The sequence below is a fragment of the Protopterus annectens genome, chromosome 7.part0 (genome assembly GCF_019279795.1).
Source record: "Protopterus annectens isolate FY-2018-M chromosome 7.part0, PAN1.0, whole genome shotgun sequence".
NCBI lineage: Eukaryota > Metazoa > Chordata > Ceratodontiformes > Protopteridae > Protopterus > Protopterus annectens.
Window position 1 is genome coordinate 945976906 of NC_056739.1, and position 27750 is coordinate 946004655.

Here is a 27750-nt window from a genome sequence, read left to right on the forward strand (position 1 = left end):
CCTGAGCCTCTGTCCAGCAGGGCGATAGAAGTGATCCCAGGAGCAAATTTATGATTACCCATCCACTCGTCAAGATTTCTCTTGAAGAGAGTCAGTGAGGGGCTTTGCCTAATATGGACTGGGATTCTATTCCAGAGTATGGCAAGCCTTTGGGATATGAATCTATCCCTCCAGCATGTCCTATTTATTGTTGTGTTAAGGTTTAAATCCTTGGAGTATGTAGCTCTAGTGGATTTGGTTTTCTTGAGGTGGAGCATGTCGAACAATTCCGGGTTGGACATGGCCTTGTATGTTAGGCAGAGATCAACTCTGAGTAGGCAGTAAGCAACTGAGTAGAGCTGGAGTTTCTTTAGTCAAGCTGCATAGGGGAACTGTTTGAGGCCCACAATCCTCTTGGTGAGGTATTTTTGATGTCTCTCCAGCTGTTGCAGGTGTCTGGAAGGGTTCATCCCAAATGGGGCATTGTACTCAATTATGGGCCTGATAAGTGATGAGTAGAGGGGCACAATGACCTCTCTTGATCTAGATGTGAACCCTTTTGTGATTAGGTGGGCTATATAGAAGGTCTTTCCAACTACTTTGGCAATGTGATTGTCAAAGGAGAGGTTACTATCTACTTGGGTCCCCAGACCCCTGATTACTTCTTCCGTAACTAGTGGATTTCCTCCTATATGGTAGTTTGTGGGCTCTTTGTTTTTCCCAAAGGGGATGACTATAAATTTTTTTGCATTTAACTTGAGGCCATGGTTCTGACACCAGGTATCAGTCTCCGTAAGGCCTTTCTGGAGGATGCTTGTGTCAGCCGGAGAGTCGATTATGGCTCCCAGTTTGCAGTCATCTGCGAACTTGGTCAGCCACAATCCTCCCGTGTTTACCTGTACCTCAGAGAAGTATATACCGAACATGAGTGGTCCCAGAACTGATCCCTGTGGGACACCACTTGTGACTGGTTTAGAGTCAGACATGGCACCCTCAACTCTGACCATGTGAGTTCTATCCCTGAGCCAGTTTGCAACCAATATTGTGACGTATGAGTTGATTTTTAAGTTGGTAAGCTTATTTATGATACCTGAGTGGGGTATTGTGTCGAAGGCCTTAGCGAGGTATAGGAAGGCTGTGTGGACTACCTTTCCCTCATCTAAGGCTTTGGTAACCGTTTTGAAGAAATCAACTAGGTTTAAGAGGCAAGATCTGCCTTTAACAAAGCCGAATTGGGTAGGGTCCAATGTTTGGAGGTTCTCAATGTCTTTGTTAATGAGATCCATGATGATGTGCTCAATAGCCTTGCAGACCAGGCTAGTCAGGCTTATAGGGTGATAGTTCCCGGCATCCGTTGTGGCGCCACCTTTGTGGAGCAGGTTCACTGTTGCTGTACGCCATTCTTTGGGTAAATAACCTGTGGTGAGGCTGAGTTGGAACAGTGAATTCATGTGAGGGTTTAGTTCATTCTGGAGCTCTTCTATGAATCTTTCTATTTTGATATCCAGTTTGTCCATTTTATCTTCTTTAACACAAAAGTCATGGGTACCATTTCCTGAGTGGCTCATGTTGAAGTCTCTTCTCTCTTGATTAAGCAGTTCAAATTCTGACAGGAAAAATAGAAAAAAAAATTTTGAAGAACTTGAAGCTATAAATCTTTTTTCTGACTATTAGAAAATACAATTAGCTAACAAGTATCTTCAGATTTTAATTGTTTGATTATATTTTCTTTCAGTGAAAAATTTTCAGTCACAAAGCTTACACCAGTTGCTACACTCAGCCATCTTGGTCATGCCCCCTCTTTTTTCTTCAATACAAATATTTACCCTTTTCACTAGACTACTTAAAGCATAAAAGCAGCTGAAAATAATGGATTACTACATAACTAAAAATCACTAAACAAATTAAGTGATACAGCTTTGACCAATGAAAACAAGCATGCACCATAGAAAACTAACACATATTCAATAAGTTTAGAAATCTGGACATAAAATTCACAAGAATATATAAAGCCTACTACCTCCAAAGTTAAACAAAAAAAATCTCTGGAAAAACAGTTTTGAAAAGTAGGAAACATCTCTGGCTACTCAAAAAATAAAGAACAAAATCAAAGGGGCTCAGTAGACTCAGACCTAAGCCCATTTCTTGCAAATGTATTGCTTAAGGAATTGTGTAGTCATACTCATATACCTATTATAAGTGGACACACAACCTTCCCACCTGACCTTCCAGTACACTGCTGATCTACTTCAAAGGAATATCATCTAATGGCATTATCAATTACATGGAACAAATCCCTTCTGATACTCCTCCAGTTGCTGATGGTTTATGACATTTTCTTAATTCTGTATAATGACCATATCATATCTCCTCTCCAAAAACGTAATGCTAGCTGAAAGGAAATGAGCATTAGTCAAGCCCATGCATATGCTATCAAGCCTAAAGACAACAAAGACTCCCAATCAATACAAATACTGCCAACACAAGGGAAAATCCTGAAAACATTATCTTTATACATCTATCAGACTTCATTAAAAATTGTAGTATGCTATCCTGACAAGTTTTTGTCAGAATGTATTGCCATGACTGCATTCTTATCGATGACATACAAAATATGTAGAAGGCCCTTCTTACTGACACTATGTTTATCAACCTTACAAAGGAATGTGACATAGTAGACCATTAACTGTTCTCAAAACTTTTAATTAAGCTGGGATTAGCTTAGACCCCTTCCTTAAGGACAATTGAAAGTCCAAGTAGAGCAAAAAATACTTCATCAATTTCACTATTCAGTAAATGCATCCCTCAAGGGTCAGATCTATCTCCAGTTCTGTAGCCTTATTTCATAAATGATGTTCTTCCTAAGTTTTAACAAACTTAAAACATCCTATACACCACTTCTGTTATCTACATTTCCACTTCTGTTAATCTATCATTTAAAGGGAACTAGAGATTGATCTCAGCTCACTAACTCACTGGCGCTCATGTAACCAACTTATCCTTAATACTAATAAAATAAGACACATGCTCTTTAGCACCAGGTAACTACTACCTGTAAAACAGAAACACACCCCATGACAACAAGGGGTCCATTGAAACTGCATCTCTCTTTAAAACCTTGCCATTTGCCTAGGTTTGTGTCATAATCACCAGTTATATAGTAATACAACAAATTCCAAACTTAACTCTCCCCTATTCTGGTGAAAGACTGTAGCTCACTATTTTTTTATCAAAGGAATGAAACACCACAAAAAATAAATATTGCTCAATAAGCACCTGCAATCATAGTTGGGACATCCAAGTAAGAAAATGACTGATATCCATATCACATCTAATCTTATATGCAGATTTATCACCATGACATCATTATTGCTAAGATATGGCTAAAGCGAAATGGCTTACAATAAAAAGCATATTTTATTCCTGGCTTCTATTACATACAAATACATGCACCTAGAAATATTCCACTTTTTTCATCTATAGACTTATAAAGAAAACATCCATCTATAACATGAGATCTCATCCCTCCCTCACCGAATACTTTTGTCATAGTAACCTTCATCTCACATGCCATAATTTTTCAGTAAAAAAAATCTTCAAGGAAGTTCCATGTAAATGCTTTATTAAGCAAGTTATCACATTATGACAATAGCTTTAAAACAAGTTCCAACCAGCCAAAAAGCATCCTCATCTTCTGCCCTTCCTAAACAGTCTTCTGCCTGCTCCTCTTAGCACCTCACAATTTAATTCCAATTTCCTTGCCTCCTTTTTATCAAACTGTAACCACTGTATATGCACTGCCCACTAATGAAAACTAATGCATGCCATCTGCTAAAATTTTACTGTATGACCAAATTATATATGTTGTAAATACACATACACGTACGAACATACAAAGAAAGTTGAGAGTAACAAAGGCACACACTTTTGCATTAAAATTAACATATGACTGACTACCCTTTTCCAGGTGAAGGGATTAGTATCCGTCCCACTGAGCACATACCTAAGGTATGAAGGCTAGTTATGTAAACATGAGCCTATCAAATTATGGCAAACAAAGCTTTGTTCTGTAACTTGATATAGTAGGTGTGAAAATGTGCACATTCATAGCAGATAGTTATAGTAGGCATTGCACATTGTCCGCTTGTCAGCATGAAAAGAATTTAGGAGAGGAAGATAAAATCTTCTGAGTCTTTGTATATGATTCCTCTGCTCTCACCTTCCATGAGACATGAGGGCATTGAATGGGTTAGTGGGAATGAAGAGGCCCGGGGTCAAGTAGAGACAAAATGTAGCAGAATGGAGCACTTAATTAGATACCAAGGCTGTAATACTATAGGATGACTGAAGAGTACAGTGGAAATCTATTTAATATCATAATGATGTAAAGTCAGAAAAGAGAATTTGAGAATTATTTAAAATGACCTTTTATACCATTCAAATATTAACAAATAACTTGTTTGTTAAGATTCCCTTTGATTGCCTGATTTGGAGGCTTTCCTGTCCTCCGTGATGATAAACACAGCTGCCATAAACATGACATCCAACTAGTAGATACCAAGAGGTATTGAGTAGTTTGCAAATGTTTCTAAAATGCTTAAGCTAACTTACCAAATTTCTGAAAGTAAGAAAAAGAAGAAGAGGTAAATGCTGACTTTCAGGTCACAAGTGAAAAGTGGATGAATAGATGAACAATGTTACTGCTGACACTATGGTTGCAGAGTATTAAGCTACTTAGATAATAGCAGTTTAGATGCATTTTTCTGTACTGCAGCATATCTATACCATTACTATATTCAAAATGCAACATACAATTAGGACTGTATTTTACAGTTTTGAAATCATTATAACAATAAATATTAGCTTTTACCAAATAACTTTAAGCTTCTTAGTAGCCCTTAAAGTTTGTGAAATATTATTCATCTTTGAGGCATACATTGGGAAATATTATGTTGATACAAATCTTTCAAAATACAGCAGACATTATTAGCAGCAAACGTTCATGCTAGTTCCCAATCTCTGTCTCCTAACCTGGCAAAAATCCTCAAAAAAGTATCCACACTAAATTAACAAAATATATATCTGAATATAACCTCTTCTCACAAACATACAGCATGGATTTTAGTCATGCTAGAACAAATCAACAACCCTAAGGACTATAGCTGATTAGCTGATGATATCTTAGTAGGATAGAAAAGTGCAATTCACAGGGGCTGTACTTATTGACATTATAAAGGTACTCAGTCTAGTAGATGAGTACTGCACAATCTACTTTAAATCGTCATTAACCAGGACTCCATATGTTAGTTGAACGTTATCTGTCTAATTTATATTTCCATGTTAAAATTCTCTCTCTCTCTCTCTCTCTCTCTCTCTCTCTCTCTCTCTCTCTCTATCGCCACTAGCCAAACTGAATCAAAGTGTTCTACATGGTTCCTTTCTTGTTCCACTGTTTTGCTCCATATATGTGACCAAATTACCTCTGGATCTTCCTCATCTCCCTCTCTTACTCTACATTAATGATATGGTAGTATTATACCACTCAAATAAATCCCTCACAGCTTTACAAAAACAACTTCAGGCAGACATCCTCACCAAATTCACTGGATCAATAGCAATAAGCTTATTCTCAGTTCATCCAAAAAAAGCATGTTCTTTGGGAAAAAAACAAAAACTAAGTAAAGCAACCTCCACATTACAATTCTCTGATGACATCTGTTCCATTATTGTAAACTCCATTCTATTTAAATACCCGAGACTCTGGCTAGATCCTTTTATTCAGCATCCCCCTACACTTAATACAAATAAAAGGAGAACAGAAAAGAAACTCACGACTTTGTTTGCTAAAAAGTCTCATCTCCTCTCATGACAATTCAGAATTGGAATAGCAAAGGGAATTTCAACCGTCTCAACTAGAATACAGCTTTTCTTAATGGCATATGCTTCAAAACAAGATTATACTTTCATTCAAACACTCAAGAATTCCTGTGCAGATAGTAATTCTTATTTTTGTGAAAGAGAAAGAAACACAGAACAATGGCACTGGGGAAATAACACCTGAAAATAGATGCAGTCAAAAATAGAACTACAGAAACATCCCAGAGTGCACAAATAAAGGTATACTGGTGTAAGGAAAGAAGAGCTGTAATAGTAATGCAATGTATCCTAAGGATAGAATGGACTTGAATATACCTGCCATGTAATGCTGAACATGTAAAGGGAATACCATGGTTCTGTTGCAAGAATATAATTATAGACAAATGAGTAGGGTTGAGTAGGGGAGACACCTTCAAAAAGAAATGTACACATAACAGATGGTCGAAGATGACAGCAGCCAAGAAAAAGATCACCTGTTGGAATAAGGAGTGAAGTATTACAGCTCAGCAAACTGAAACTACACATATTCCCCATGATTCAGCAAGCTCTGCACGGTGTGCAGGAATAGTGCAGGAGCTGCTGGACGCAATATGGCCACCAAGAGATCCAGGAACAAGCTCCTGGGATGTGCATCAGCGCTCCTACACTATTCCTGCACAGACACAGCTCCTGTATGCTAATTACCCCATTTGCAGTGAAAACCATGCAAATGAGATGAATTAGCCATCCAGGAAGCTGGCAGATGTCTGCAGGACTAGTGTAACCTGTAGAAATGTACTCAGTAACCGAGTAGATTTCTGCAAACTACAAAATGGAGCCATGAAAGCTACAAATAAAGGGTGCATATAATGTGTAAAGCATGCCAATGGCCAAATATATGGCCATTGGCATGGAAAATGGAAAAAAAAATTATTTTTTTTTTGGCCGATTTCAGCCGTTTAATCATAGGGCAGTGGTGTGCAAATGGGATCAGCCAGAAAATAAAAGAAAAACCCTGAAAAAAGCTTTCTCTGCAAAATCACAATTTTGCCATTATAGTCAATGGCAGGCAGAAGACAACAAGGCCAGTGAATAGTGGTTGCTAAGGGGGAAGGCTCAGTGTGGGACTTGTAACTAGGCACTAGCAGGCAATCCTATGCAAATGAAGGGAATGATACTAAATCCCAGATTTCCCCTCATGGCTAGCCTGCAGCCAACCATGTAGGTGCACGAAGACCATGATCAAGCCTAAGAGCTAGCCGACATCATAGAGGGGTGTGCCAGGCATACTGTAAGCTTATTGGAGCCCTGTTGCTTAGGTTTGACCTTAGCTTAGCAAAGCTAAGGAAGCGGGTGTGTCTGAAGCTGCCGCGCACACTTTACATTACCTAAATGGATGAGAGTGCTGCACACTGGGTTTTAAACCAAAAAAAAAAGTAAACCAGGAAATAGCAGCTCCATGCACATCTGACCACTGTGTTTGCACGATGCACCTCTGGGCTTAAACAGGAAGGCAAGGGAAGCCAGCAGTAGGAAGGTAATCACTGAGAACTAGCATAGCTGGCAGGTGAAATGTATCAGAATCAGCCAATTACACAGGCAACAGCCCAGCCCAGCACACTACTATAAACTATGCAAACACCTTTCCCCTCTGTTTTTCCTACAAACTCTACACCACCGGTGTACACAAATGGGGAAATGTTACCTAACAAAAACAACAAAATGACAGGGGCTACATTTATTCTCATAAATCAACATGTGAATGTGGCTGAGGGTGGTGAGGATGACAATGCTGATGACCACCTCACAGTGAGAAGAAGGAGAAGAGTGTACAGACACAGGGTAACCTACTAGGGGCTACATGAGCTGGAGATAGTGGAGTGCTATAGAGTGGGCAGGGACCTCCTACAGCAAATTGTTGAGCTGTGCCAGCCACGCCTCACACACAGAACCAACAGAGGGGAACCCATCCCAGTGGATACCAAGGTATGTGTAGGCCTAAGAATACTAGCCACAAGTACCTTCCAAAGTCCAACTAGGGATATTATGGGGATCTCACAGACATCAGCATCCTGGGTAGTCTACCACTTCCTGGATGCCATGTCATCACATGCTGGTGAACACATATATTTCCTCAACACCCATGAGGAGATGACCAACAATATGTGTCTCTTCCACAAAATAGCAGAATACCCTGAGGTAGTGGGTGCTATAGACTGCACGCACATACACATCAATGCACCACCTGGTGAATGGAATAGAGTCTACATAAACTGCAAGGGCTTCCCCTCTATCAACTGCCAGGTTGTGTGCAATGCCCAAGGCATTATAATGAATGCGTATGTTGGCAGCCCTGGAAGCTATCATGACTCCCACATCTGGCATATGATACAGCTGTACCAGAGATTTGCCAGTGGGGACATTCCATATGGCCACCTAGTGGGGGATGCTGGTTATGCACTGGAACTATGGCTGATGACACCCATCATAAATACACACACACACACACACACACACACACACACACACACACACACACACACACAAACAAGAACTCTATAATGAGGCACACACACAGACCAGAATCATAATAGAGCATGTGTTTGGGATGCTCAAGTCATGGTTCTGGTGCCAGGACATATCCGGTGGATCCTTGCAGTACTCACCAGCTACATGTACCCAAATTGTCATCATATGTGCCATGCTACACAATATGATCTTGCGGAAACAGCTGCAGCAGGAACAGCACAGGGCAAGGCCACACAGCCCCCCCCCACCACCATTGCCAAGGTCTGCACAGGCACAGAGTGACTCAGAGGAGGAACAACCTGAGCCTGCCCCAGTAGACAGAAGGAGGCACGTGCAGTATACCCAGGCCTTGGCAAAGAGGCTATGCATAGCACATACACTGACATGGTAGGAACCCAGGGAATGACATCTCTCTCTAATGCGCACATACAGTAAAAGAGATGCCAAACATGACACTATCTGTGCTTAACCATGTAGAGGTAGTGTACTATGTGCATTCGAAATAGTCAGCCCTCCAGCATCATCCTCAATACTGGCACAGCCACAAGGTAAGTCACTCTCATTATCAATTGCTGAATGGAGTTGTATGTTCTGTTACTTGTATCTATGGTATGGATGTGAGCATGCAAGTGAATCGGGAGGCTGAATGGGATGCCAGCAGACAGTAGACACCTATAGTGGTAGCATGAAATCTATAACAAATACTGGTGTCACAATGGTAGCCAGAACTAGACAAGGTGACAAAAGCCACTGCAGGAAATGTGGTGGGCCAAATGTGTGTCCATAGGACACACACATGCAAGTCAGTGAGACTCACATACCAAACAATAGTCTCAGCCAACAGGACAGGAGTAGAACAACACAAAGAAAGGCTGTGCTAAGGCCTCTGATTGATGGCTATGGAGAACAGCCCCCTTCCAGACCTACACAGACAGACTACAACAGGTCAGGCAGTTGGATGTTAGTTCTGAAGGGCAAGAAGTCCAAAACTGAAATGTAGGTCAATAAAACCTTAGAACTATAGTACACTGATATGCCTCTAGTCTGCATGACAGGTCAGAGTACAGAATGAAATGGAATACCTGAAATACCAGTATAGTTGTAGCAAATGTGTATAGTTGTCAGGTGTGCCCCCCCCCCACAATCCTATGTAGAAATGTAGTAACATTTATGTGTAGATATAATAACAGTGGAGCACAGATTACCTGAGCCAGCCAAAGTAGCAGGATAGATTGTAGCATGTGTACAATGTGCAGGGCTGTGCGTGTTAGGTTGGTGTGTGTTGTATATTGTGTGAGAGTGGTCAGCATGTAGGCATGGTGGGTTGTGTCCTGGTGGCCATTGGCCAGTACTGCTGATGACAGGGCTAAGTTCTCACAACTGAAATGCAAACACAATACATCCCAGCAAGACACATTCCAGCAGTAAGCCATACTAATTGTTCAGATGTAATATCTGTTGCCATCTGAAAGATGGACATGGCATGAATGTGGGCTCAGAAATACAAACAGTACACAGGTGGAAGTATCCTAGACAGAGAGTGTATAAATTGTTACTGTCAGATGGGCACACCTTTGGAATTGTACATACAGGTTAGCAGCACATTAGTTGGGTTTGTATTATGGAATACTGAAGTCGTTTCGCCAAACACTGGCAGACCACAAAAGTCACAGGTATGAAGTACTGAGAAACTGCTGATGTCCCTGCACAAGCCAGCATAAGTGGAATGCCCCATGTATATCTGTGCGTCAGCTGCAAACAGATTCCACAGCACACATGCACCCACTTCACCCCACCATTAGCCACAGTACCTCACAGGTCTTATCCCTGCTGTTGGGAATGAGAACAATATGACCCCCACCTCTGTATGGAAATAGCCACAGAATGCAGCATGCTGAAGAGGTGTCCCATGCAGTTGTGTCTCTAGCTGTAAGCAGCACCCTGCCAACATCCACACCACTGGATCAATAAGGACATAAACTATTGACATTAACACCTTGCACACCTACCCTGTCACCCCAGGAGAATATAATGGCTTGCAGCCTGGGACTGTAGAAGTGACACAATACAACAGCCTGCTACAGATGGCTTGCATCACTACCAAATGCCCTACAGTCCTCTGTCAAAGGCCTGTGTCTCACCCATACTGCCGTTTTTTATTTCTCCAAGTCTTTTGGGTTTCTAATACCATGATGGGAATAGACCCTATTCCTAAGTCAAAGTACAGTTAAAGTTCATGAAATTAGTATTGTTTAACTCTTTGATGTTAGCCAACAGTGCTCTTTGCAGCACCCACAATGTGCCCAGTAAGGACTCCTTCTGCAATTCGTATGGTGTTACATGAATTGGTAACATATCTAAATATGATTGTAAATTCTTTTTTATGAGACCAGGTGCTCCTACTACTATTGGAACTGTCTGGGTATCCTTCTTCCACATGGCTCTAGTTTTGATGTATGTTATTTCATGGACTCCCAAATAACATAACACAGTCCACAGAACCCAAATGCAACACCATGTCGACATATCCCAGTAGTATGTCCACCATGTCCTACTGCATGATGTGGACCAACCCCAAAATACTGCTGGGATGACATGATAACTATAGGAAGCTTATCAGGTAATGTTTGAATAATGTTCAGAAGAGGATAGAATAACAGAGGTGGGTAGGAGCATGGACGCCATGGAGTGTGTGAAGTCTGAAACTCAGACGTGTGCACATACTATCCCTGCCTGAAAACACAGGAATGGGTGGCTACAAACCTCCTTGTAAACCACAATGTAAAGGGGTAATGACCAGAAATATGGGCCCTGCCTCTGGGTAACCTGTGTGAATTTGTGCAGCTGTGAGGTATGGCCACAGCAGGATATGGCCATAATATCACATTGATTGATGTACAAGCATGGAATCCTCAGCCACCACTGTACCAAGGTGCTGAACCATTTACACAGACTCATCAGCAAGTGTCTGCAGCTTCCCCTCCAGAATAGCATGATTGTGCAAGAATATGCAGGCTGCAGACCACAATACTGGACACAGCTTCATTCACCCTGTGTCCTCCAGGAAACCACTGCAAGCAAATATGTATACCTGCCAGTAGCTGATGACATAAAACATCACAGTGTAAAACAGTACATATCTCTGTTAACACCAAAACCATGTAGGAGAAGCAGCACAGACAACAATTACCTACAGTAACCCACTATCCTTTGCCCAGTGTGACCCCATATTGTCAACCGATTTACAGATATCTTGCAGAAACAGGTTGCTAGCTGTAGGTGTAGAACACAATAGCCTGCACTGGAGTACAACCTACCTGGAATGGATTCACACATTCAATACAGAAGGTCATACTGGGTATGCTTCCACACGAAGCCCATGTCTGACACCAAAATAATGAAAGGTCATACTGGGCATGCTCCCACACTTATAGAAATTAAGCCCATGTCTGCCAAAAACAGTGGACCATACATATCTGACAGTCACAGATGTTTGTGCACACACTCCATATTGCACACCTGTCATGCTTTGCACACACAATGGATAGGAATAGACACACATATCCAAGGACAACACACTATAATAGGCCAAACTTACACATACCTAGATGTGTGGAAGTGAGTGACAGACAGTAGCAAAGAGCCTCCCATCATGAGGCCTGTCCTACCCAGCACACATCCAATTGGCTAAAACCACATGATGTGCAAATATCAGTAACTGTAGACATTTGATTTTCATATCCCTCAGCACTATAGTGTCTGTGGTGCTTGTGATAACTGTGTAACATGACTGTACAAGCCATTATTCATCTAGCAGTTGTATACAGTACCTGTTAATTTTAAACCTGTGTTTGACTGAGTGTTGCGTGTCTGCTTCCAGATGAATAGTTTATGGCCTATGCACATACACTGCACTCCTCATTGCCCTACTTTGGCAAGCCTGCTGATGTAATTCACCTTGAAATACACCTTTGGTGAAAGGTCACCACTATAAGTTCCATGGCATGTGCTATAACTGCATAGTGTGATGTACTAGTTAGGTAGGAGTTCTAGTTCCCGACATGGCAACTGTGAGACTGTGTGTGTGGTTTATTGGGTGTGTGTGTAGGGCTCAATATTTTTGTGGCCATTTACAATCACTACACTCCCCATTGCCCTACTTTGTCAAGCCTGCAGATGTCATTCACCTTGAAATAAAACTTTGGGGAAGAAGTATCCCAGTAAGCTCTGTGGTGCATGCTATAACTACATAATGCTGTAGTGTGATGTACTAGTTTGTTAGGATTTCTAATTCTAGACATGGCAACTATGAAACTCTGTGTCTTGGTTTATATGTGTAGGGATCAATGCTTTTGAGGCCATTCACAGTCACTACAATTTCCATTGCCCTACTTTAGCAGGCCTGCTGAAGTCATTCACTTTGAAATACACCTTTGTGGATGGAGTAGCTCAGTAAGCTCCATGGCACATGCTATAACTGTATAATGCTGTAGTGTGATGTACTAGTTAGGTAGGAGTTCTAATCTCAGGCATGGCAACTGTGAGACTGTGTGTGTGTGTGTGTGTGTGTGTGTGTGTGTGTGTGTGTGTGTGTGTGTGTGTGTGTGTGTGTGTGTGTGTGTAGGGATCAATGCTTTTGAGGCCATTTACAGTCACTACAATTTCCATTGTCCTACTTTGCCAGGCCTGCTGATGTCACTCACTTTGAAATACACCTTTGCAGAAGGAGAAGCCCACTAAGCTCTGTGGTGCATGCTATAACTGCATAATGCTGAAGTGTGATGTACTAGTTAGGTAGGAGTTCTAATCCCAGACATGGCAACTATGAAACTCTGCATATGTGTATTTGATTGTTTGTATGTGTAGGGATGAATGCTTTTGAGGCCATTCACAGTCACTACAATCTCCATTGCCCTACTTTAGCAAGTCTGCTGATGTCATTCACCTTGAAATACACATTTGGAGGAAGAGTAGCACAGTAAACTCTGTGGCATGTGCTATAACTACATAATGCTATAGTGTGATGTGCTATTTGAGTGGGAGTTCTAGTCCCAGACATGGCAACTGTAAAACTCTGTGTGTGTTTGTTTGTATGTGTAGGGATCAATGCTTTTGAGGCCATTCACAGCCACTACAATTTCTATTGTCCTACTTTGGCAAACCTGCTGATGTCATTCACCTTGAAATACACCTTTGGAGAAGGAGTAGCCCAGTAAGGTCAGTGGTGCGTGTTATAACTGTGTAATGCTGTTGTGTGATGTACTAGGTAGGTAGGAGTTCTAATCTCAGACATGGCAACAGTGAGGCTGTGTGTGTGTGTTTGTCATCAGTATCCTGGAAAGAAGTAGTTGTAAGTGTGTAATAGGACTCATTGAGGAGCGGATTTTGCAAATTTCTTATATGGTGGGCCTATTATATGTCAAAAGATACACCTTACATGGACAACAGATGTCAAACAGCAGAGAGGCTGGTGTAGACAACCCATACCTCTGCATGTGACATCATGGATTGGGGAACAATATAGGCAACCCTTGTATTACCCAGAGAACACTCTCCACCCATGTCTCATATACAAACACACTTGTCTAGGTAACAACCACTATGTCAGTAGGTCCCTGCATATTGCCCACAGATAGTATCCATGGTGTGATTGCAGTGGACTACAGAGGACATGGCACCCTGCCCCATCCCTACGAAAGGCAGATCATTGCATACAGTAGTCCTTTGCTATATTCCCCACCGGACACCTGCAACAACTGTAGAGTGCCACATACACACACACACACACACATACACACACACACACACATATATATATATATATATATATATATATACATATACAGATATATATATATATATATATATATATATATGTATATATATATATATATATATATATATATACACACATATACATATATATATATATATATATATATATATATATAGAGAGAGAGAGAGAGAGAGAGAGTTATAGATATCTACACACACACATATATATATATATATATATATATATATATATATATATATATATATATATAGATATATATATAGTTATAGATATCTACATATATATATATATATATATATATATATATATATATATATATATATATATATATATATATTCATAGGTTCATAGGTTTATACTAGGCTATCTGCCCTAAGGCATTTATAAGCCTAGCCCAAATTTTTGTGGCTTACGCCACCCCTTATATGAAAAAATACTGTGCCCATTAGTTTGCTGTGCCTCTGTCCAGCAGTGACACAGAGATGATTCCCGGGGTAAACCTACGATCTCCCATCCACAGGTCTAGATTTCTCTTGAACAGAGTCAGCGAGGTGCTCTGCCTCACATGGACCGGGATTTTATTCCACAGCATAGGGAGTCTCTGAGTGATAAATCTATCCCTCCAGCACGTCCTATTTATATCCGTGCTAAGGTTTAAGTCGCTTGCTCTAGTGGTTTTGCTGGATTTGGATTTTTTGAGGTGGAGCATGTCCATTAATTCCGGGTTGGACATGGCCTTGTATGTCAGGCACATGTCACCTCTGAGCAGACGGTATGCGACTGAATCGAGCTGGAGTTTCTTCAATCTGGCAGCATATGACAGATTTTGAAGTCCATTTATCCTTTTGGTGAGGAACTTTTGGGGTCTCTCCAATTGCTGCAGATGTCTGGTGAGATACATCCCGAATGGGACATTGTACTCGATCATTGGTCTGATAAGTGAAGAGTACAGGGGAACAATGACCTCACTAGATCTGGATGTGAATCCCTTCATGATCAGGTGGGCAATGTAGAAGGTCTTTCTAACCACTTTAGCAATGTGAGTGTCAAAAGAAAGGCCACTGTCAACCTGGGTCCCCAGGTCCCTGATAACCTCTTCTGTGCTTAGTGGATTGCCACCTATATGGTAGCTTGGGGTTACCTTGTTTTTCCCGAAGGGTATGACTATACATTTTTTGGCGTTTAACTTCAGGCCATGGCTCTGGCACCAGCTATCTGTTTCCGTGAGTCCCTTCTGAAGGATATCCATGTCCGATGCACTTTCCACTATGGCGCCCAGTTTGCAGTCGTCTGCAAACTTTGTCAGCCAAAGTCCTCCCATGCTGGCCTGTACTTCTGAGAAGTAGATGCCAAACAATAGGGGGCCAAGGACCAAGCCCTGTGGGACACCGCTTGTGACCGGCTTGGAGTCTGACACAGCGCCAGCAACTCTAACCCTGTGGGTTCTGTCCTTAAGCCAGTTTGCAACCCATCTTGTGACATATGGGTTTACATTTAAGCTGGTAAGTTTTTCTACAATACCCGAGTGGGGTATTGTGTCAAAGCCTTGCAAGGTCAAGGTAGGCTGTATGGACTGCCTTTCCCTCATCAATGGCCTTGGTGACTGTTTCGAAGAAGTCGACCAAGTTCAAAAGGCATGATCTTCCCTTGACAAAGCCAAACTGGGTTGGGTCCAATGTCTGCAAGTCCCCTATATCTTTGTTTATGAGCTCCATTATGATCCTCTCCATAGCTTTGCAGACTAGACTTGTTAAGATTATGGGGCGGTAATTACCAGGGTCCGTGGGCCGCCTTTGTGGAGTGGGACCACAGTTGCCGTGACGCCACTCCTTCGGCACGTATCCTGTGGTAAGGCTGAGATTAAACAGCTGCCTTATGTGCGGGTTAATTCCTCATTTAGCTCGTGTCGCACACAGCCGGGGACACCATCCGGTCCCATTGATGCTGTGTTTTTAGCTTTAGAGAGCAGCTTTCACCTGCGCATTTGAGATGTCTGGGAGGCTACACTCGGCTGGGATAGTTATCTCTCCTTTAGGGGAGAGGGGTGAAGTTTGCACTGAACCTGTCTGCCAGTATGTTGGCAATGTCTGTGGGTTCAGTGATTTTTGTATCATTTTGAACTAATTCTGAGCATATCTGGGAGTTTCCACCCAGGTTCCTAACATAGCTGAAAAAGGCCTTATGATTGTCCTTTGAATCCATGGCAATTTTTCTCTCAAAATTGGCCTTAGTTGATTTTATGAGTGCTCGTATTTTTTACTAATAATGATCAGGGGTGACTTCCCTTTTATGGATTTTGTTCTATCATGTAATAGCTTTCTCCTCTTATTGTAAAGTTTGTTAATGGCTTGGGTCCACTAGACTGGACGTTTGCCCTTTGTGGAAAGAGTCTTGGTTTTATTTGGGATTGCCTGATCCATGCAGTCCTGGAGGTGTTCATAGAAGGCATTTGTAAGGGCTTCCGCAGCTTGGGTTGTGGTTTCCTCTGGCTCAGGGGCCTTGAAGGATACTACACAAGTCTTGAGTAGTGTGAAGTTTGCTTTAGAGAAGTTCTTCACTATGGTCTTTTTTGTTTGGGGTGGGGGCGGGATGTGGATTTCCAGTGAGATTAGTTTATGATCAGATCTCACCAATGAGGGATATACTTCTGGTGTGGAGCATTTTGTCCCCATGTTTGTGACAATGAGATCTAGTATATTTTCTCCTCTCGTGGGAACAGTGACTAGCTGTTCCATGGCATTTGAATTTATGAACTCCAGGAACCGTTGGGCTAGAAAGTTAGGGCTTGAGTAATGTTCCCAGTCTATATTCGGGTAGTTGAAGTCACCCAATATGATGGTGTTTGGAGATACATTTATACCCTCCAGTGTCTTCAGGAAGGCTGTGTGGGTTTCCTGAGTTTGAGAGGGTGGCCTGTAGCATGCTACAATTTGTAGAGCAGTTTTGCCTATGGTTAGTTGCACCTGGATGGTTTCCGATGCTTCGTGCGTTGCCATCAACCTGGAGGTGTGGGTATCCTTTATGAATATGGATACACTCCCTTCTTTTGTGGTGTGGTCCGGGTTTTGGGGCCGGAACGCATGATATGAGGTAAAACCTAATAGTGCCAGGGTGCTCTCAGGAGCCTTGAACCAGGTTTCAGTTACAGCACAGACATATATGATATACATACATACATATGGTCATATATATCATGCAATATACAGATGTATATAAATACATATATATGAATATATATGTGTATGTACATGTACACATATATCTACATATGTGTATATATATATATATATATATATATATATATATATATATATATATATATATATATATATATATATATATATATATATATATATATCCTTGTTATGTGTAAACATTAATGTTGTGTACACCTTCCCAGATGTATCACATTGTATTTATCTGATATGTGTATATTTAGATTTAACAACATATGTGAGTCAACAGTATTATCACTAACAAGTACTACGACATTCTAGAAGTCATAGCAGTTGTTCAATACTATTCAGTATGTGTACTGACAGATATATTAGAAATACAACTGTTGTCACAGCTGTAAATTCTTACTGGTTAAGTGCTGTGACTATAATGTACATGGTCCTTGATTCAAGACCTACAAGGTCTGTTTATTTTGTTGCTGGGCAGAACAAGGGCTGTTAGATAAGGAGTGGTTAAGGCAGATTTGAGGAGCTTTAATCTGGTTTGCATGGGTTTGCGCAAAGCTAACTGGTGCTAACATATGGTTCAACATACAGGCGCTTACACCATGTAGGCTTTGCTTACCAGTGCGCAAATGTGCTTAGCAGTTATATTGCAGCAATGCTGAAACCTGCTAAGCATGGCTCAGCCCTGGTTTGGTCTGATAAAATAGCAGGGTAATGACATCTTTAATAAGTGTATTTAATGTCATGTATATAACATGCATCTATGTGCTGTCATTGCAGTAGCAAGGGGTGTGAGTCTACTGTCTGGGACACTTGAGTATATATGGCTTGTACAACACTTTTTCCATTTGAATGTGTTACATGCATGGGTAGTATCCCAGATTATATGCAGTCACACTGGCATGTAGTGCATCATTACATTACTACTGTTTACAGTGCTTTCCCTTTGAATGTGTTACATACATGGGTAGTATCCCAGGTTATATGCAGTCACACTGGCATGTAGTGTATCATAGGTTCATAGGCAGGTACTAGGCTATCTGCCCTAAAGCATTTATAAGCCTAGCCAGAATTTGTTGGCTTTTGCCTCCCTTTTAGACTAGATTCCTGAGCCTCTGTCCAGCAGGGCCATAGAAGTGATCCCAGGAGCAAATTTATGATTACCCATCCACTCGTCAAGATTTCTTTTGAAGAGGGTCAGTGAGGGGCTTTGCCTAATATGGACTGGGATTCTATTCCAGAGTATGGGAAGCCTTTGGGATATGAATCTATCCCTTCAGCATGTCCTATTTATTGTTGTGTTAAGGTTTTAATCCTTGGAGCATGTAGCTCTAGTGGATTTGGTTTTCTTGAGATGGAGCATGTCGAACAATTCCGGGTTGGACATGGCCTTGTATGTTAGGCAGAGATCACCTCTGAGTAGGCAGTAAGCAACTGAGTAGAGCTGGAGTTTCTTTAGTTGAGCTGCATAGGGGAACTGTTTGAGGCCCACAATCCTCTTGGTGAGGTATTTTTGATGTCTCTCCAGCTGTTGCAGGTGTCTGGTAAGGTTCATCCCAAATGGGGCATTGTACTCAATTATGGGCCTGATAAGTGATGAGTAGAGGGGCACAATGACCTCTCTTGATCTAGATGTGAACCCTTTTGTGATTAGGTGGGCTATATAGAAGGTCTTTCCAACTACTTTGGCAATGTGATTGTCAAAGGAGAGGTTACTATCTACTTGGGTCCCCAGTCCCCAGATTACTTCTTCCGTAATTAGTGGATTTCCTCCTATATGGTAGTTTGTGGGCTCTTTGTTTTTCCCAAAGGGGATGACTATACATTTTTTTGCATTTAACTTGAGGCCATGGTTCTGACACCAGATATCAGTCTCCGTAAGGCCTTTCTGGAGGATGCTTGTGTCAGCCAGAGAGTCGATTATGGCTCCCAGTTTGCAGTCATCTGCGAACTTGGTCAGCCACAGTCCTCCCGTGTTTACCTGTACCTCAGAGAGGTATATACCGAACATGAGTGGTCCCAGAACTGATCCCTGTGGGACACCACTTGTGACTGGTTTAGAGTCAGACATGGCACCCTCAACTCTGACCATGTGAGTTCTATCCTTGAGCCAGTTTGCAACCAATCTTGTGACGTATGAGTTGATTTTTAAGTTGGTAAGCTTATTTATGATACCTGAGTGGGGTATTGTGTCGAAGGCCTTAGCGAGGTATAGGTAGTTTGTGTGGACTACCTTTCCCTCATCTAAGGCTTTGGTAACTGTTTTAAAGAAATCAACTAGGTATAAGAGGCAAGATCTGCCTTTAACAAAGCTGAATTGGGTAGGGTCCAATGTTTGGAGGTTCTCAATGTCTTTGTTAATGAGATCCATGATGATGTGCTCCATAGCCTTGCAGACCAGGCTAGTCAGGCTTATAGGGCGATAGTTCCCGGGATCCGTTGTGGTGCCACCTTTGTGGAGCAGGTTCACTGTTGCTGTACGCCATTCTTTGGGTAAATAACCTGTGGTGAGGCTGAGTTGGAACAGTGAATTCATGTGAGGGTTTAGTTTGTTTTGGAGCTCATGTAAGATGCAGCCCGGGATACCATCTGGTCCCATTGATGCTGTGTTTTTTACTTTGGAAAGGGCTGCTTTCATCTGTGTGTCTGTGATGTCTGGGGGACTGCATTCTTCTGGGATAGACACAGGCCCTTTTGGGGGGGAGGGGGGTTTGCACTGAACCTGTCCGCCAGGATGTTGGCAATGTCTGTGGGTTCAGTGTATTTTGTGACATTATGCACCAGCTCAGAGAAGATCTGAGAGCTGCCACCCAGATTTTTGACATAGCTAAAGAATGCCTTGTGATTATCTTTAGTGTCTTTGGCGATCGATCTTTTGAAGCTCGCCTTTGATGATTTCATGAGGGATCGAAGTTTCTTACTGGTACTGATCAAGGATGCGTTCCCTTCATGGGATTTTGCCTTGTCATGTAATAGCTTCCTCCTTCTGTTGTATAGCTTGTTTATGGCCGGGGTCCACCAGACTGGCCTCCTGTTCTTGGAGGAGTGAGTCTTTGTTTTACTTGGGATAGCACGATCCATGCATTCCTGTAGGTGCTCATAGAATGCATTTGTAAAGGATTCTGCGGTTTGGGTACCATTTTCCATTAGCCAGGGGGATTTAAAACTTTCCACCTCGGTCTTGAGAAGTGTGAAGTTTGCTTTTGAGAAATTTTTCACAGGGATTTCCTTTGCTGGGGGTGGGGTCAGGATGTGGATGTCCATTGTGATAAGTTTATGGTCTGATCTTACCAACGTGGGATTTACCTCTGGTGTGGAACATTGAGCCCCCATATTGGTGATAACCAAGTCCAATATGTTGTCCCCTCTTGTGGGAGTGGTGACCAGTTGTTCCATGGCATTTGAGTTTATAAACTCCAGGGACTGTTGGGCAAAAGAGTTGGGACCTCAGTAGTTTTCCCAGTCAATGTTTGGGTAGTTGAAATACTCCAATATCATTGTGTTTGGTGAGACCTTCATATTCTCTAGTGTTCTCAGGAATGCGGAGTGGAGTTCCTGAGACAGGGTGGGTGATCTGTAGCAGGCCATGAACTGAAAAGCAGTTTTGCCTACTGTTAGTTGCACGTGGATGGTTTCTGCTGCCTTTTTGCAATGCTACTAACCTGGAGGTGTGGGTATCCTTGATGAAAATGGATACTCCCCCACCTTTAGTAGTCCAGTACAAGTTCTGGGGCTGAAAATAATGGTATGAGACAAATCTTGGTATTGCTGGGGTACTCTCTGGAGCCTTGAACCAGGTTTCTGTTACTGCACAGATATCAGTTTTCTCCATACTGAGGACTGCCTCGAGTGCATGCATCTTGAGGTTTAGACTTCTGGCGTTGAGTAGCATTACCCTTAGTTTTTTGTTTCTGGTATCGTCTATGGAGGTGAGTTTGTCTTTTGGGCTTTGCCTAAAAAAGGCACTATGGGGTTGGCAAGAGCCTTAGCCAGTATTAGAAAGCCCAAAGGTGACAGGTGCAAGCCGACCCTGGTGAAGCAATGTGGCTTGTCTAGCATGTCATCCCAGGCTGACAGACATGGGATCCCCTTTGAATGACACCAATAGCTTAGCCAATTGTTAAAATTGATAATTTTGTCTTTATACTGCGGCATCATTCTTGGTATCAGTATCATTACATTACTACTGTTGATAGTGCTTTCCCAAGTAGGAGTAGATTGCAAATTGTAGTACTGGAACCAAGCACCCTTGCATGCAAAGATGGACTCTGAGTCCTCACTGTTGTGTTCCTGGTGTGTGAGTTGTGTCTCATTAAATATTTCCTTCTGGATAATGATCTGACATGTGGAAAATAACTGTATACTACTGTGTGTATAGCACATGTCAGTGAGGGCTGCCGTCATGTAGTAATGGCATACTTATCAGTGTCAGTCGTCTATCTGTCAACATATTCATCCTAATGCATAGCTAGTTGGCTAACTGATGTCTGTCTGTCCTCTGTACAGATGTGCAGATGTCAGGTATCCAGCTCAGATACTTACAGGCAATCTATGCTTAACTGACACTGACATGTCTGCCCAGCTGTATTATGAATGCCACAGCTAGGAATCTATACCCTGTATGCACCACATGCCATGGATAACTCAACTACACTACCACAGTCAACAGAACATGCCTTGGTGCAGGTCTCCAAGGCAGATACTGACCATGTTATGTAATACATGTTGCATACATGTCAGCTGGAGCACCTCTCTGGCCCTCTGCAAGAGTCACCCAGATGATTGGTTGATGCATGTCACTCTCACCCTGAGGATCACCCCTGTGGTATCTGTGGTACCTGCTGGCACATGACAGGTGGCATGATACTACTGTACACACATCCCCTACACTTCCCATCTCTCCATGGACAATAGCCTGCTACTCATCTATGAACACCTGCACCGATGGACCTCAGTACTGACAAATGTGTACATGTGCATTACTGAGAATATCAGTGTCAGTGTGTTTGCAGACCTGTAGTTGAGAATACCCTGAGACCCTTCACACCCACCACACCCCCATTGCCATAATTAGATGTGGCTGCTGCTGTACCTGACATTACATGTACCTTGTTACACTCTTCTCTCTAAGGGCTACCTGGGCCATGCAGTACCAGCACAACACTGTTGTAAAAATGGGTTGATAGGCATGGGATACCCACCGATTTCTGGCAAGTGTTTGTATGTGTGCATGTGTGTATATATGCAGGGTTCAGCATTCTGAAGCCACATTCTCCTATTACAATACACATTGTCACACAGCATTAGGGATAGTGATGCTGCTGACCATAGGACAGGCATGACAATGCATCACCCTACTATGCCTGTGGCATGTGCATTAGATGCATATCCCTTTAGTAGAACTCTTGTGATGGACAAGGGGTTGTATTGCAGTCCTGGTCAATTTATGATGGTGGGTATGTCAGAGTGTTATCATGTGTTTCAGTGTGTACAATATCCACTGTGGGGTGTGGGTGCTGGGTATACTGTCTTTACACCATGGTACCCCTGGTACATGTCCCATGTTCCAGTGTATGTGGACCACTGTCACCATCAACCATATAGGTAACTGATAACAGTATCCAGCCCTGTTATGCATGTGCTGTGTGCAATTTATCTGTAACACAATGGACACACTGCAAGGTAGTTAGCATTGATAAACCCAGTCCTCTCAAATGTGTGTCTGACTGTTATATGTTTGACAATGTGTATATGAATGTATGTCACACTATGTATTGTCCATAAACAATGAGTACATCCCCCATTATCATACTGTACATGTCTGGGGATGTTCTACACATAACATGTAACCTGGAACACACCTCATCCTAAAAGCTGTATGGTGTGTGCATTTAAGGTCACACACACATCAGTAGCCCTACATACCTAGGTAGTGGTCTAGCCCCAGTGTTGCCAAGTAAGAGTGTGTGTATGTGAAGGAATCTACTTCCATTTGCAAAATATACATGTCCCAGGAGATCATCTATTGAAGAACTGCCTGACATATTCTAACATTTCACAGGTATCATCCTGTGGACATACATTCCATCACAACAAGTGGTAGATGTGTAAATGCTCTCCTTCCCACTGTATAGGTATGCAGCGATACTGGGGTTGGTATATATAGTTGGGTGTGGCTGTTCTGGACACAGCCATCATTGCAGTTACTGTTGAGTGTATCCCCCACTTAGCTGGCCATAATACTGTACAGTTCATGTTAACAGGATAGGTAGCTGTCTATCACATCTGCGGTTCTACAGCACCTCTCACCCTCCAAAGGGTAGGACTGTGCCATCCAGACCAGCACACCTATGTTTACCGAGCTGAGGATTGCACTACATTAGGGAAGGGAACATATACCCTGCCAGTACCATTGTCAATGACATTAAACTAGCAGACTGCTTATTCCCCAATGTGTTGTTGTGCCTATTCTGGCTTGGTGGAATTACATAGGCTACAATGTGTTCCTTGCACAGAAACATACATCCATGTGCACAGTATTCTCTGTGTATTGCATCAACACCAAAACCTCTGTGTGTGTTATACACAAAAATGTGGTATGTACCACCCAGTAGGCTGCTGACAGCAGCCACCATGCACTCACCTGTATACACCACCCCCAAACCTATCAGCCATGTGGTACATGCAGTAACTGTTATACAGACCTGTGGCATGTGTTCACCTGTACTCAGGATATGGCACCGCCAAGGTGTCACCAAATTGCCAATCCCCTTGTAGGATACAACAGAAGACCATCCTCCTGCTTACAAATGGGCACTTATAACACAAACGGATTACATTATGGAGACCACAATCACTCAGTGTTAATAACAGCTATAATGCATCATGGCTGGACAGCTACACTTCCTGACATGTATGCATTAAACTTTACTGCTGACAACATGTTACAGAGCATTACATTGGTACACTGTAGTACAGTCACTGTGTGCATCAGAACCATATTAGCCTGTCCCTGCATTGATATTATGGATGACAGGAATGTGACATAGGTATCATCATATGCACAGGGTGTGTTGTTGGTTTGCCAGAGACCTAGACTGAGCCATACATTTGACACCATGTGTGTGAGTAGGGGGGGTTAATTATTGATATGGCCAGGGTAATGTGGTGTGTGTAGGTATGCGGCTGCCCTAGCTGTGTTTATATTGTGTGTGAGTATGCATGCACACAATTCTGCCATGTGGCTGCCTTATACAGGTGTTTGTTGGACAACTGCAGACCATACCTGACAGGGTGTGCAGTTCACCGCCTTCGGCCACAGACACGAGAACTGTGCCTGACAGAGGATCCACGGGCACGTCTAGGTACAAACCATGATATGGTACTCCCCCTGATGATGACATATGTCTGCTGGAACCAGGTCCCTCCTGGGACTGGCCATGGCCATGTGCACATGGCCTGCTGTGGTGTAGTGTGGACAGCGCCTCCCCTGCAGTGCTGGGGCTGATACTGCCACTAAGTGAGTGGCTTGGTGTTCTTTCATGTCCAGATCAACCTCCAGATGTTGGTGTTGCTGGCCTACATCTACATGGCCATCACACCACTCACACCACATGCTCGATCACAGACATTACACAGTCGAGGAGTCCGACCATCTCACCCAACCGTCTATCTATGACCTCTGTAAAATAATGGAGGGCCCCTGCAAGATCACGGATGTTGTCAGTAACAGCTGAATGAGTAGCCCTCAGCAGCCTGAAAGCCTGTCTAGTGTACCGTTCCTATGTGCTTGCGCCTCCATGACAGCCTAAAACATGCATCTGGTGGTACCAGATGTGGCACTTCTGCCAGGGGCACGATGACCAGCAGTCTTCTAATGAGCACCCCTGTACATCTGCCTATGTGGTACCCCACTAAACATCCAGCTATGGCTGCTGTGTCTAGACACACATGCCATAGATACCACACTGTCCTGTCCCATGCCAGCAAATGCCAACTGTCCTCTGCTATGGCCACTAGTGATGGGGTATGTATAGGCATTATGACTGCGTGATGGGATGGGGTGGATAACAGTGGGATGTCAAACGATGGTGCAGCTTCAGCCTCTGACAACCTCGCCTGTGCCTCAACACACTTATCATCATTTTCAGTGACTGTATGGACAGCAACATCAGATTGCCTGCAGGAGGGACCCTGACCCACATCGCCACCTGTGGGTGGAAAACAAGAAATGCACTTTAAGACCTGTACGTCATTGCTTAAAAGTACACACATACACACACACACATACACACACACACACACACACACACACACACACACACACACACACACACACACACCCTGACATTCCACCATACTACTTACCTGTCCCTGAGTTTACAGACTGTCCCTAGTTTATTCTCTGAAGTTCCCCATCCTGCATCAGTCTTGGATAATTATTACCAATCATTAATGTATCATTCTTCTAATTGCCTAGAAAAGTGATCACAAAACATGACCTGTTACTCCATTACCTCTTTGACTTGATTGGAGTCTTTTTTTCAAAGACACCCTGATGTCATCCAGTGTTCACCCTGGGTTTGTCCAGACATCTTGAGCATGGCCCACATATGTTAGTGGCTACTACAGTCACTCAATAATGTCACACACTGGAGTGTCATACGTAACTATTGTTCAGTAGATTCAAGATCTGTTGCTCCATTAACTTTTTATGTGGACTACAGTAATATTTGGAAACACTCTCTGGTGTTGTCTAGTAATTCCCCAGTGCATATGTAGTGTTGTATATGTGGGAATTCTTGGGTCTATATTACATCATTGAATGCTTAAAAAAGTGAACGATGATTGATCGACCCCATGTAAGCAAAAGATTAAAATGTCAAAACCATAGAACAGCGATTTTTTTTCCAAGGGGGAAAAAATCTCGGTTCCAAAAAAAAAAAAAAAAAAAAACTTTAAAACATTACATAAAGTGCACCCCCCTACTCAAATATACCAATCCGAGATCGCACTACAGTGCCAAAAATGGCAAAGTAGTGGAAGCGACCAATAGAATTCTTTCCCAGGGAAAGAATTCACTGAAAAGCAGCTTTGCTATTTGCCTTTTCATTCTTTTACGTTCGATCAAGATGCATTCGACAGAATGCATCTTCGATCACAAAATAGGAACCTGGAACTCTTTCACCTTTCTGCTGATTGCAATTATAACTGTATCCCTAGTGTCTAGTTTCCCTCTCAATACATGTTCCATGCTACAGATGTTATTATACTATTAGCTGTCCTGAGATTGCATGTCAGAAAAATATTCCTAGTGTCTCTTGTGTCTGTCCATGTCCATGTACTGCATGATTTCAAAGGGAAGTTGAGAGGTATGAACAACCCCACACTCACACATGTGCATACATGGACATACACACACACACCCAAACACATACACACATACAAACACATCCTACATACATCAACCCCCCTCCACTCCATCAGATTGCACTTACAAACAAAATAAACCCCCACTCCACCCCACCCACACACACTTACAGGTGAGGTTGCATGAAGATATTACACACAGACCTCCCATTACCAATCTGTCAACATGCATGACATATGGCTCTCAACAGCATGCAGTGCAGCTATAGTCAATCCCTGCTACCAACATTATACATCTCTGTGATGGATGGGTTGTGTTAGTAGGTGATGCCTCTTCCCCTGAAACACAATGCACCCATGTACAGAGTATTGCTGTTCACCTGTTTGGCACCCTGGCATGTACTGTGCACCATATATCACAGGTGAACGCACCATTGATGAATGTGTATTATTGTGTCAGTTATGCTTACTCTGCTGCTCACAGCCCCTATGTGTTTGTCCGACACATACCTGGGATGATATGTGGACAGATGTCATTTGTGAATGCCTGATGTCTGATTTACAGATCTCATCATCAGCGGTGCATGTATGGCCAATACAATACAATTACACTGACAACATTCAAACCCTATTGTGGCTATGGAGAGTATACACACCCTTATTAATATGACACCCTCTTCCTTGATATGCCATGGGCCACATTACTGCATATGTTAACATTACACAAACCTGATATGTGACATATGACCTGTGCAATCAAATGCAGTGTCTAACAAATGTGTTAGTTTGTGCAGATGTTGATTGAGATGCATACACTTTGTGGGTGCATATGTGTGTACGCCCTTATCATGATGGTTTGTTGCACCTACTGTTATGTGTACTACAGCAGTCACTATTCCTGGCAGGGGTATACTAGCATGGGCCATCTGCATTTGCCAGTATTTGGTCAGTCTGCCCTACAAATGTCCCCCACCTATGCATGATTGCAAGGTCAACTCATGTGCACATCCCTTGGAAGTCACACAGTACCATCAATAT